The 13,102-nt window shown below is 41.6% G+C and overlaps 1 long non-coding RNA gene across 1 annotated transcript in view; it reads left to right on the top strand.

The window, feature by feature from the left end:
* Positions 1-11,219, top strand: part of LOC139553342 (uncharacterized) — a 30,929-nt gene extending 19,710 nt beyond the window's left edge. Inside the window, exons 2-3 of the long non-coding RNA XR_011670635.1 lie at positions 9,802-9,863; positions 10,043-11,219. This is a non-coding gene — a long non-coding RNA (uncharacterized lncRNA). The remainder of the gene's footprint in view (positions 1-9,801; positions 9,864-10,042) is intronic.
* The last annotated feature ends 1,883 nt before the right edge of the window (positions 11,220-13,102 follow it).

Below are 13,102 nucleotides of genomic sequence, written 5' to 3'. Positions count from 1 at the left end.
TGATGTTCCTTAGGTCAGGCAACATGAGATTGTTTCTGACAGCTGGGTGTCAAACGTAAACGACAGGGGTGCTATGTACTGCAAATGTGGCGCTCTTGTCAAATCATCACAAATTCTACTCTGACCCTGCAGGCAGGCAGACGGCAGTAGTCTGCCTGTGTCTCTCAAAGGCTGCCTGGCTCTCTCTCTCACGGTAGTGTGTGGACTGACTGGAGTGTGTTTTCCCTCCGTTACCATGACAACAGCTCCCTGTCTTTTAAAGGCTGTGTGTGTGTGTTCACAATTTGTATGTCGTCAGTACCAAGTTTGAATGTTTAGGATCTCTCTCTCACTCTCTGCGCATCACTATCCACCATGAGCACATTTACATGTTACCTAATTAGCTTGCTTAATTATTGTTTCCTGTCACAAGAGTGTGCATGTGGTATTGAGGCTTTCATGGACTTGTTAGATGAGGTAGTGTGAGATGAACTATAGCATGTCCATACCTGCCTCCTTGATATGCATACTGACAAAATGAAGATGCAGTACTGATATTGGACTAAGTCTGTTACTAGCATCATCATACTGTAGCTACTAACTGGCAGTGGTGGAAAAAGTATCCAATTGTCATACTTGAGTAAAAGTATAGTTACCTTAATAGAAAGTTACTCAAGTAAAAGTGAAAGTCAACCAGTAAAATACTACTGGAACAAAAGTCTAAAAGTATTTGGTTTTAAATATACTTAAGTATCAAAAGTAAATGTAATTGCTAAAATATACCTTAATATCAAAAGTAAAAGAAAGTATACATCAGTTAAAAGTCCTTATATTAAGCAGAGCAGACGGCACCGTTCTTGTTTTTAAAATGTATGGATAGCCAGGGCACACTCCGACACACTCCGACACACTCCGACATTATTAACAAAAGATGCATGTGTGTTTAGTGAGTGCGCCAGGCCAGCGGCAGTAGGGATGACCTGTGTTCTCTCGGGGCGGCAGGTAGCCCAGTGGTTAGAGCAATTGGACTAGTATCCGGAAGGTTGCAAGATCAAATCCCCAAGCTGACAAGGTAAAAATCTGTCTTTCTGCCCCTGAACAAGGCAGTTAGCCCACTGTTCCTAGGCCGTCATTGAAAATAAGAACTTGTTCTTAATTGACTTGCCTAGTTAAATAAAGAAAAATAAGTTTGTGAATTTGACCATTTTCCTGTCCTGCTAAGCATTCAAAATGTAACGAGTACTTTTGTTTGTCAGGGAAAATGTAGGGAGTAAAAAGTACAGATACCCCCAAAAACGACTTACTAAGTAGTACTTTAAAGTATTTTTACTTAAGTACTTTACACTACTGCTAACTGGTATAGTTACACTAACTAATAAAGTTGCTTCAAAGTTGCTTCTAGTACAAAAGAAAGTATCAAAATGTGTGCATTCACTACTGTAAGTCGCTCTGGATAAGAGCATCTGCTAAATAACTAAAATGTCAAATGTAAAAATGTGCATTTCTTCTGCTCAGTAGCCAGGATACACTACATGACCAAAAGTATGTGGACACATGCTTATCGAACATCTCATTCCAAAATCATGGGCATTATTATGGAGTTGGTCCCCCCTTTGCTGCTATAACAACCTCCACTCTTCTGGGAAGGCTTTCCACTAGATGTTGGAACATTGCTGCGCGGACTTGCTGCCATTCAGCCACAAGAGCATTAGTGAGGTCGGGCACTGATGTTGGGAGATTAGACCTGGCTCGTAGTCGGCATTCCAATTCATCCCAAAGGTGTTCGATGGGGTTGAGGTCAGAGCTCTGTGCAGTCCAGTCAAGTTCTTCCACACCGATCTCGACAAACCATTTCTGTATGGACCTTGCTTTGTGCACAGGGGCAGGAAAGGCCCTTCCACATAGTTGGAAGCACAGAATCGTCTAGAATGTCATTGTATACTATAGCGTTAAAATTTCCCTTCACTGGAACTAAGGTGCCTAGCCTGAACCATGAACAAGAGCCACAGACCATTATTCCTCCTCCACCAAACATTACAGTTGGCACAATGCATTGGGGCAGATCACATTCTCCTGGCATCCGCCAAACCCAGATTCGTCCGTGGGACTGCCAGTTGGTGAAGCGTGATTCATCACTCCAGAGAACGTGTTTCCACTGCTCCAGAGTCCAATGGCAGCAAGTTTTACACCACTCCAGCCGACACTTGGCATTGCGCATGGTGATCTTAGGCTGCTCGGTCATGGAAACCCATTTCATGAAGCTCCTGACGAACAGTTCTTGTGCTGACTTTGCTTCCAGAGGCAGTTTGGAACTCGGTAGTGAGTGTTGCAACCGAGGAGACTATTTTTACGCGCTACGCGCTTCAGCACTCGCCAGTCCCGTTCTATGAGCTTGTGTGGCCTACCACTTCGTGGCTAAGCCGCTTATGCTCCTAGATGTTTCCACTTCACAATAACAGCATTTAGTTGATCAGGGCAGCTCTAGCAGGGCAGAAATTTGACAAACTGACTTGTTGGAAAGGTGACATCCTATGACGGTGCCACGTTGAAAGTGAATCCGCTCTTCAGTTATGCCATTCTACTTCCAATATTTGTTTATGGAGATTGCATGGCTGTGTCCTCAATTTTATACACCTTTCAGCAACGGGTGTGGTGGAAATAGCCAAATCCACTCATTTGAAGGGGTGTCTACATACTTTAGTATATATAGTGCATCTCAACCGAGTATTTGACTTGGCCTAACCTTAATTCATACTGCAAGCTGCATCTCTTTTTATCCCCCAGTCTTCCCTCCCTCCATCAGTCTACTTTACAACGCACTTCTTGCCCTAAAGCAACTTCCATGGGCTTTTCATTCGGATGACACAATGGGGGGAAATAGAGCAACTTAATTACTGTCCAAAATTCATGAGCCGATGTCTGAAAATGTAAGAGTAGCTGTCTAGTAGGGGCTGAGTCTGAGGGAGACAGGGAAAGACTTATGACTGACTGCACACTGCTCATGAAAACCACTGACCCTTGGCTTTGTGTATCATTTACAGTTTCATTCCAGTATTTGCATGTTCAACCATAAATAGCTACGCCTAGGTAAGCCATGCACGATACAGTGGTATTTGGTAGCCTATGTAGCTTTGTTCAAGCCAAGAAGAAAGTTCTGTCCATAGAATTAGAATGGATTCTATTTATATGCCTGTGAAAGCTCCATCTACAGAGCAGACAGGATTTGACGGTTCAGTCATCCAGCCATTAGTGACTCACGCCACACAACTAAAATGGGTATTTTGGGGACATTTTCGACTGAGTTAATCACCTGAACTTGTTTACCATCTATACTTCCACCACACTGTGATAGACAGATGTTATTTAGAAGATAGCTACCTTTAACTGAGTCTCTAGTTCCCTTTTAGATGTTCCAGTTCTTATTCCACTCAGTGATAATAGAAAGTAATTAATCAAATGAATGGGGAAAATAATTTCATTAATTCATGTGTTTTGTCGTTGCAAATAATTTGGTTTGATTTTGTATCCTTTAAAAAAATATATAAGCCATAGTGAATGACTGTCGCTCAATTTGTGTTCTGCACTGCCACCTACAGTCTGTTGTAGAGCACATACACTACTGTGGGTTTCGTTCTATCATTCCTCTGGTAATAATATATGCCATTTAGCAGACGCTTTTATCCAAAGCGACTTGGTCATAAGACATTTTACGTGTGGGTGGTCCCGGGATTCAAACCCTCTATCTTGTCGTTGCAAGCGTTATGCTCTACCAACTGAGCTACAGAGGACCACTGGTGATGCCTACATACTAAACTGGTCATACCTAGATACTTAATTCCTAATTTTGCACAAAAACAGTAACATTATTTGGACGGTATCCTCCTGTAGGCCTAGTGTAAAAACAATAATAATACATTGTTTTATCAATCGAATTTCTAAGAGAAATCAGATAGTAGGCTAAACTGGTTTCTTGACCGTTTAGACGTTGAATATGCTTATTTAGCATGATTACATAATTGTTATATTTTGTCTAGCAGAAGTAGAGACCAAAGGCATTATCCAAAAATCCCAAACCTCTTCTGACAGTTCTCTCACTGTGGCTCTGCTCTGAGGCATCCTCTCCAACAGGGGGCACTGTTTGCCTAGTTCATTTAAAGGCTCTGTTCTTTTGGTTGGAAGCTGCCATTTACTTATTCATTCCATAGCAAACTACAGTGAACAATCAATTGGTGAATGCTCTTTTATAGTATGTATGTGCAAGGTTGTAGAGATGTGGTTCTTTAAATCAGCATGTCCAACAAAAATAGGCAAGGCTTCATGCATGTTTGGCACATTGATAGTCTGGTCAAAACTGTAGAGGAATCTATAGATGATATAACTTGTGTGGTTTGCATAGCATTTATAATCATGTGGCCATACATTGTTATATACACCATATTGTCTCTCAACCTATGTGACTTCTTTTAGGTTTGAGACCACTTGAGAATTTAGCCCACATCCTACATCTCAAGATGCCATCCCTTAAACACAGCTATCACAGCTCTGCCCTTTATGTAGGAAACAAAAATTAATGTATAGAAATATATATGTGAAAAAAACATGCTACATGTGAAAACCCACATGTGAAAAACACAATTCCCTTTTGTCAGGTCCTGTGAAGTCCCTGTGGCAAAATGTGACAATGTGCAGGTGTCTAGGAAGAAGGGCAATTCCATGGTTCCCGGAATTGCGCTGAGATGGAAGTATAGCGTGAAACAAACAAAACATATTTAAACTTTGTGCATAGAATTGTATGGTTTGATTTCAATGACTACTTTTAAAAAATGTACACTGAACATTCTACAAAACACATTGACTGGAAGAACAGTGGAGATGCAAAGTTTGGTAAAATAATTTTTGTAAAATCTCCCTCTGTTTGTTTACAAAAACTCTGAAGTGTCTACTCCGAATTAAGATTGAAAGAATTCTGCAGAAAGATGTCCGCTATAACATGACAGCTTGAGTTTTAAAACATTTATTTTGGTTATTGAACTACATTAAGTGAAGTGGATTTACACCTGGTAACAGAATTGTGGTAACGGAATTTCCTTATGGGTTCCTGATATGTACTACACAGAAATGCATAATTATGAACGTTATTCTATTCATGGCATTGTATCCTAAATAGGTACACAATGTACAACACAGTCGAGCTCAGTAGAATACAGTAGAGTTGGAGTACTCAACTCTACACCACTCTACTGTACAGTAGACACTACTATACTTATCTATACTCTACTTGTCTTTACTGTACTGTCCTCTAATGTGCTCTACTGAACTGTGCTGCCCAAACTTGTGAAACATAGACGTCTATGATTGGTTCAGATTTGGTCCGGTCCGGGGTTTGTGATGGGGAACTAGAGTGGAGCCCATGAAAATACAGACACTAACAAGACAGAAATGTCTTATTATTAGTCAATTATTAATTGTTAACCATTAATATTAAATAAGCCAGGTAAATATGTAATTTTTCTATCACAGGTTAAATCTATACTATCTTACCAACTAGAATGAAGCACAGGACATGCATTCTAATAGCTATGCTAGTGTGGATATTAGAGCCATTGCTTACATGCCTGCCATGTTAGCATGTCAACAGGACTCATGCCCTGAGGATTGGCAGCTCAGGTCAGGTGGGTGCCTGTTCAGAATGTGGACAGCAACCATCAGCCACTCAGTCTCTGGAGGGTGTTCCGCAGTGGGACAGCAGCTGACACACACCCAGGCCCACGCGCACATGCATGAACTGTACAAAGGCACACATGCACATACACACACTGTACAAAGGCACACATGCACATACACACACACACTGTACGAAGGCACGCATACACACATGCACGTACTGAATGAAGGCATGCATGCACACACACAGCGTAACTCACCAGGCAACTGAGAGTCAGCCACAGTTGGGGCCACAGCCACCCATACACTGTAAGATCATATCACTCTGACAAGGGTTGACCCAACAACACACAATGTATAAGAAATTGCAGTATACACAGCACGGTACGTTTACAATGGTTAAAGTAGAATATTTGGTTGACCTATATAGCCAACTGACTTTGTTATTATGTAAACATGTGCAGTATAAAAAAAGGAAACTATTTGGAATTACAATATACAGTGGATGCCTGATAAAACCACCGGTTGGTTTCAGTCCTTGCTGATTTGTGATCATGGCATAGAGTTGGACTTTATGGCACTATTTCTAAGCAGCACAATTTCACACCCACTAAATGGCTTATGTGCTTAACAGAGCAAAAGTGCTTCCAGCCAGAGTCAGGTGTAGACCTTACAGTGAAACGCTAACTTACAAGCCCTTAACCAACAACCAGCTTAAAAGAGGGGGGCAATGAAAATAGTCTGGGTAGCCATTTGATTAGCTGTTCAGGAGTCTAATGGTTTGGGGGTATAAGCTGTTGAGAAGCCTCTTGGACCTAGACTTGGCACTCCGGTACCGCTTGCTATGCGGTAGCATAGAGAACAGTCTATGACTAAGGTGGCTGGAGTCTGACAATTTTTAGGGCCTTCCTCTGACACCTGGTATAGAGGTCCTGGATGGCAGGAAGCTTGGCCCCGGTGATGTACTGGGCCGTACACACTACCCTCTGTAGTGCCTTGCGGAGGCCGAGCAGTTGCCATACCAGGCAGTGATGCAACCAGTCAGGATGCTCTCGATAGTGCAGCTGTAGAACTTTTTGAGGATCTGAGGACACATGCCAAATCTTTTCAGTCTCCTGTGGGGTAATAGGTTTTGTCGTGCCCTCTTCATGTCTTGGTGTGCTTGGACCATGATAGTTTGGTGATGTGGACACCAAGGAACTTGAAGCTCTCAACCTGCTCCACTACAGCCCCGTCAATGAGAATGGGGGCGTGCTCTGTCCTCCTTTTCCTGTAGTCCACAATCATCTCCTTTGTCTTGATCACGTTGAGGGAGAGGTTGTTGTCCTGGCAGCACACGGCTAGGTCTCTGACCTCCCTATACACAGACCCTATTGTCATCTTTCTCTGCTAGTTGATGGTAGATCGACACATCAGGGTTATCTTTCCTGGGGAGCTTCTTAACTGTCAACAGCTCTGACATGACACACTATTCCATATAAAATGTACTATATTTGTGAACTTATGTTATAGAGAATAGGGTGCCATTTTGGACACACTGGTTTGGGATTGGAATCTCTTTATTGTATAAAATAAATCAAGCTTTGAATTGGATTTGACATCTTAAAGATTCTGCCTTTTGATTTGCGATCAGTGTGTACTGCAAGTCCCCCAGTAATGAGAAAAGGAAATGAAACATGTAATGAAACAGCAGATAACAAAAGTCCAGCTGTGAGCCTCTAGAATCAGAACCAGGAAAACGCTGAAGATGGAAAAAGATCTTTAAAAAAGAATGTGTCAGAGTGTCAAGATTTTAGATTTCCATTTGAATCACTACATCTACAATAACACACACACACACAAAGTCTCTTTTTCTAGTTTGTAAAATGATTATTTTAATGAACTTATTCCCTGGTTATTTATTTATTTATTTATTGATGTTGTATATCTTGTACTGTGAATGACAGACTGAATGAAAACAGGCACAGAAACAGCAGGTGGTGCCTCGGATAGATAGAGCTACAGTACTGAGCACACAGGCACATTCATGTCCCATAATACACTCTGCTTCCTGTTGCTTCCTGGGGGAAACATCCAACAACAGGAGAGCAGGAAGTTCCTTTTGGGGGGATTTTAACCTCCAATAAAAAATAAATAAAAAATGTAAAAACTATGAAAACATGGCTTAGCAAATTTTTTATTTGATATACAGTATGTTGTCTTTGATTTGTATTCTGTTGCGTGCCAAATACATTTTGATATGAGATATTTTAGGGCTCGATTCAATCCGTATCTCATAAGATCTGCTCTATAGCGCAATTGAAATTTAAAGGCAATGTTCCCATGTTCGCATAAACTGCATTCACAGTAAACACGGCACATGTCGGCTCAATTGGAAATTACCTTTACATTTGAATCGCGCTATACTTCCACGAAACAGATTTAATTGAGCCCTTATAGAATGCTTATTGATTCATTCATTAAAAGTGTATGCCTTTATCTGCATGCATTCCACAATGGGAATTCAGCTATTGACCTTGTGAAAGTTGGGGAGGAGTACGGTTATTATGGTCACATGATGGATCACAGTCCTAATTCCTCTCCAAAAGGTATGTCTTTGTTTCCATTCATACAGTAGCGTGTGTGTGTGTGAGAAAGAGAGAGCTTTCGTTTCGCTGGACAGAGAGATGGTCAAACTGAGGGATGGAGCCGGAAGGAGGAAGGATGTTTGGCCTTTCACCAGGACCTGGCTAGCAGTGACAACTGACCCTAGGCCCAGAGTGATGCATCATGCAATTTGGACCCTCCAATAGGTTATGTGATGTGTGAATTTCTCTCCGCTCCATCACTCACATAAATCCTGTCCAGTAGGCCATATGACCCACCAGGATCTTACCATGGAAAAGCCTTTTTCAAATCAGCAGATGACTAAGATATTAGCCCTTAAAACAATATGTATGTGTATGTGTTACATTAAAGCACAAATATAGCACCAAAATCTCCCAATTATACTTCAGATTCTGCCGCATATCCACGTTTATCCAAACGTCACATTTCGAAGTGTTTTTAAGTTAAGGTTTGGGATAGGGTTAAAACATTAACGAGCCTGGCTCTGCCACGGCATATAGTCATGGCTATATTAACAACATTACTTTTGTCATAAAAATTATCCAAAACACAAGATAGAACGAGCCCATTTACATTTCACTGGTCGAATCGAGAAGTGTCGACCTCCTGTGTATTAGGCTGCTCATAGTGAACCACAGGGTCCGGCACTCATAACGCATGCAGATACCACCCTGCTAGCTAGATGGGGCGTGCCCATAATTTGGATGCTGGCGACCAACACTCAGTAATCTCAGAACTTCTCTAGACACAATTTTTTTGAAAACATTTGTTTTCACTAACATTTGTCTTCATGTCCATGTGGTGTTCTGTGTCTGGCTGTGTTGATTACGAACAAGCGTGAAAATGAGTTTTCTTTCACCGTTCTACCTACCAGAGATTTACCCCGATGCTGCCAATGGCTTGCGGCTATTAAGAATTATGTTTACAGTGACCAAATGTTATCAGCGGGATTTTCAGGCTGATCTGATGGGGAATCTATACAAGTGATGCGATACCATTGTTTTTTTCCTTTCACATCAAAACGAAAGATTCTCTATTAGACAGAACATAACATTAGCTACCTTAGCTGGACTAGGTAAATTAGCTAGCGTTACAGTCCTGTATAGAACTCTAAATGCCATCAGCTAAATCATATAGCTAACAAGCTATATTTTGGATACACACTGTCAATCAATTTTGACCTATGCCATGGTAGTCACTGCTAGACTGGTACCTTCAGCAGCTAAGCTAATGTTAGCAAATAAGAGTAGCTCAATCGGATAGCCATCTATTCCACCCTTGTCTGGAAAACACTCCGTTACTAAAAATAGAATTGTCGATATAGCGTACTCACTCTCTGTGTGTTGGTAGCAATGATGAGTATGTATAAATCTATGGTTGTTTAGTTGGTTCTCAGCTGGCTAGCAATCTTGCTGCCAATTTAGTGACGCTAGCTAACAGCAAGCTGACAATATTGAAATGACCATGTTAGGTGTGCAAAGCTAGCCAGTCTAATAAAGATCAATACAATTAGTGGGGTTGTTAAATAGTGTGTTGTGTGTTTTGTTGTAGGTGGTACAGAATCTGATTCCACTGGCATGTGCTTCCAAACCCTAGCTCTGCACAAGGTGAAGGTAAGTTGGCAAAAATATTTACAAGATGATGGCTAAATTAGCTGAATTTACAGTAAGCATGGCATAAACATGAACTGGGTAGTGTTTGTATGGGTTTATGTTTGTATTTAAGGGCCACAGAGTACCTTCCGGACCATGTAATCAGTTTAATGTACCCCTTTTCTCTTGGTAAAACTCAGGTGGTCTGGAGACCTTCCACAGTGCCCTGCTGAAAAATACCCCATAACGGTGGGAACATCGAAACATCGTCATCTATTTGTTCGAAACATCGTCTTCTCCTGGCAGCATTTACCCTCCAGCTTCACAAGCTTGAAAACCACATTCAGAATTTTTTTTTTTTTTTTTAAAGTTCGTTTTGGAGTCAGAGTTTCAGTATAGTTTGTTTTTCAAAACGGGTGTGTTCATTATTTTATTTCAGTTTACAAAATAGTTTTTTCATGATTTGTTTTCTTTTTAGTTTCAATTTCGGTTTACTAATAACCTTGACATACACATTACACTAACCATAAATGGACCTCTTCAATTTGGTGCCAAAATAAAAACAGTATGACGTTATCTCCTTCTTATTTCCAGAGGGCTTGTGAAACTCAGAGACTACTGAATCCCACCTTTCTTCCTCGGTCTAGTGTAGTTTTAGGCTACCCTTGAAAAAGCAACTGATTGTGTCTCCCTTCCCTTTCTCTCATACCCCATTTGTCAGTTGGGCGATTTCTGTGCCTCAGTCTAGCAGCAGGGGACGAATGGATGGAAGCGATGGAACCTTGGGTGTCAAACCCTGTTTACAACAGGGCTTGCTGTGTTTAGTCTCTTCATTCCAGAATGCCTTCCATCATTCTTTGGAATTTACTGTATCTTTCTAAAGTTGTTACAGTATATTTTATGCTGCCATTTGCAATACTATGTAAAAGTTCTGAGTGAGTCCCTAATATATTCAGTCATTGGTAAGCCTGCAATTCGGTTTCTCTTTATTTGCTTGAAATTGATAGTGATGTTATTGCCACTACACATACCTAGACATAATGTACTGATCTTCAACATCTCATATTATTTCTGCTTCTTACAATAGATCCTTGTGACATGCTATTAAAAAAATGGCTCATGATTCTTTAACCTCAAGACCTTTCCTAACATGTCATAAGGCTTATCCTCCAAAAGCCTTATGGTAGATTTTTCAGTTATATACTGATGTGATATCCAAAGATACTGTTTATATATATATTATTGACCTGACAATGGCTAGTGGGTGGGTTGTAAATTGAAAATGCAAATTACTCTTATGGAATTTATTTTCGCTGCTTGTGGAGTGCTTGAACCAAGTTCAAATGTTGAGAAGACAAATAAAAAATGTTGGACTAATTTGTTTCATGCCTTTTGTGGCTTCACTCAGTGGGGGTAGGGTCTTTTGTCTTTGTCCCACAGACCTGAATCTACAACTCCAATCCTGAAGCCTCTGAGAACATGATCATATATCTGAAATTACGTTATATTAATGCATTGAAATTGCGTTCCATGACATCAAACACACTAATGTATGTGCTTTTACCATTACTACTCTTAAGCAACAGAGTATCTATTGTCCATATGGAGGTTGTCTATGAATATAGAGCGAGCTGAGCACCCACCCAACCCTCTGGAGGAGCCATGACGTGATGTCACTGCCATGTGCCATGAGGCCAGGTGTGGCGGTCACATAGATCGAGACAACCGGAGACTGTGAGAAAAGTGGCCTGGGGTGTCAAGGATTAAATGGAGACAGAAATGCTCCGTCAAATGAAATTACTAATTATAACCTTCCCCTCCCAATTTGATTTCCCACTGTATGGAGAACTGATGGTCCCCCTGTAAATGGGACTCAGACCCAGGGCCATAATGAGGGAGAAGAGTGCCTAAAAAAGGGTAGTCTCTCGTTGAGTGACACCTTTGATGCCGAAAACCAATTAGATTGAGCAGAATGGGTGCTGGAGGACTTGGATCCCATGCACTTTCTAGTTGATTATATTCTGTCACAGACACAGGACTTGATTTGTCAATTCCATATCAGGTTGTAAAGCGGGGGGGGGGGGGGGGGACACAGGGATTGATGGAGTGGGGGGTGGAGGGTGGAGAGCCAGAGAGAACAAATGACTGTCTGATAATGGGCATTCCGCACACGGTGTGACATTTCCTACCCAGCTGTCCATCCGTGGGGCTGTCTGGCATTTAAGAACGAGGGGTCTTTGTTTGGCCCTGGTCTGAAAGGAGGCCCTGAGCAGTTTCCCAGAGAGGAAACTGAGAGGCTAATAGACTAAGTGAGATGTGTTGCCAGGTTCTTTCATTATGTCTGTGTATTCCAGGAAGGCCGTGTTAACGAGCCTCAGCCTCAGGTTGAGTGTAACAAGCTGTCTGTCACACCACAGAGAAAGGGCCTGTCGCTAATGAGGGACAGAAGCACGATTGACATCCCCCTCCATCATTCCATGGTGGGACTCTCGAGGAGAAGGAGGAGGAGTGAGAGGAAAGAGTGGTGATGAATGAGGTTGTGGCCGAACACTGTTTTATCTTACATAGTCTACACACTGTGCCATGTCAAGGTTTCAGCCACTTTCTTTCTACAGATGAATTAAATTGACCATTTTGCCACTTGGACATGGTTAGACAGTAAGGGCTAATTGTTTATGTTTAATGTTTAATTCAAAACAATTTGGGTACAAATGATGCGCTGGTATCAATGAGATAATTTCACAAAAAATATGTTGTTACTTACAATCACAAACCTTTATTTAACTAGGCAAGTCAGTTAAGAAACATTCTTATTTATAATGACGGCCTACGCCAGCCAAACCCCGATGACGCTGGGCCATTTGTGTGCGCCGCCCTATGGGACTCACAATCACGGCCGGTTGTGATACAGCCTGGAATCAAACCAGGGTGTCTGTAGTGACGCCTCAAGCACCGAGATGCAGTGCCTTAGACTGCTGCGCCACTCGGGAGCCCATAATTGCATGCCTCTCAATTGCAAATCCAGGAAGACTCTGAAAAATACACTGAGTGTAAAAAACATTAGGAACAGCTTCCTAATATGGAGTTGCACCCCCTTTCTTGGCCTCAGAACAGACTCAATTGGTCGGGGCATGGATTCTACAAGGTGTCAAGTGTTCCACAAGGATGCTGGCCCATGTTGACTCCAAAGCTTTCCACAGTTGTGTCAAGTTGGCTGGATATCCTTTGGGTGGTAGACCATTCTTGATCACACTATTGAG

Source organism: Salvelinus alpinus, chromosome 25, assembly GCF_045679555.1.
Source record: "Salvelinus alpinus chromosome 25, SLU_Salpinus.1, whole genome shotgun sequence".
NCBI lineage: Eukaryota > Metazoa > Chordata > Actinopteri > Salmoniformes > Salmonidae > Salvelinus > Salvelinus alpinus.
Note: the sequence above shows the minus strand (reverse complement) of the source record. Positions and strands in the feature narration are given on the sequence as shown.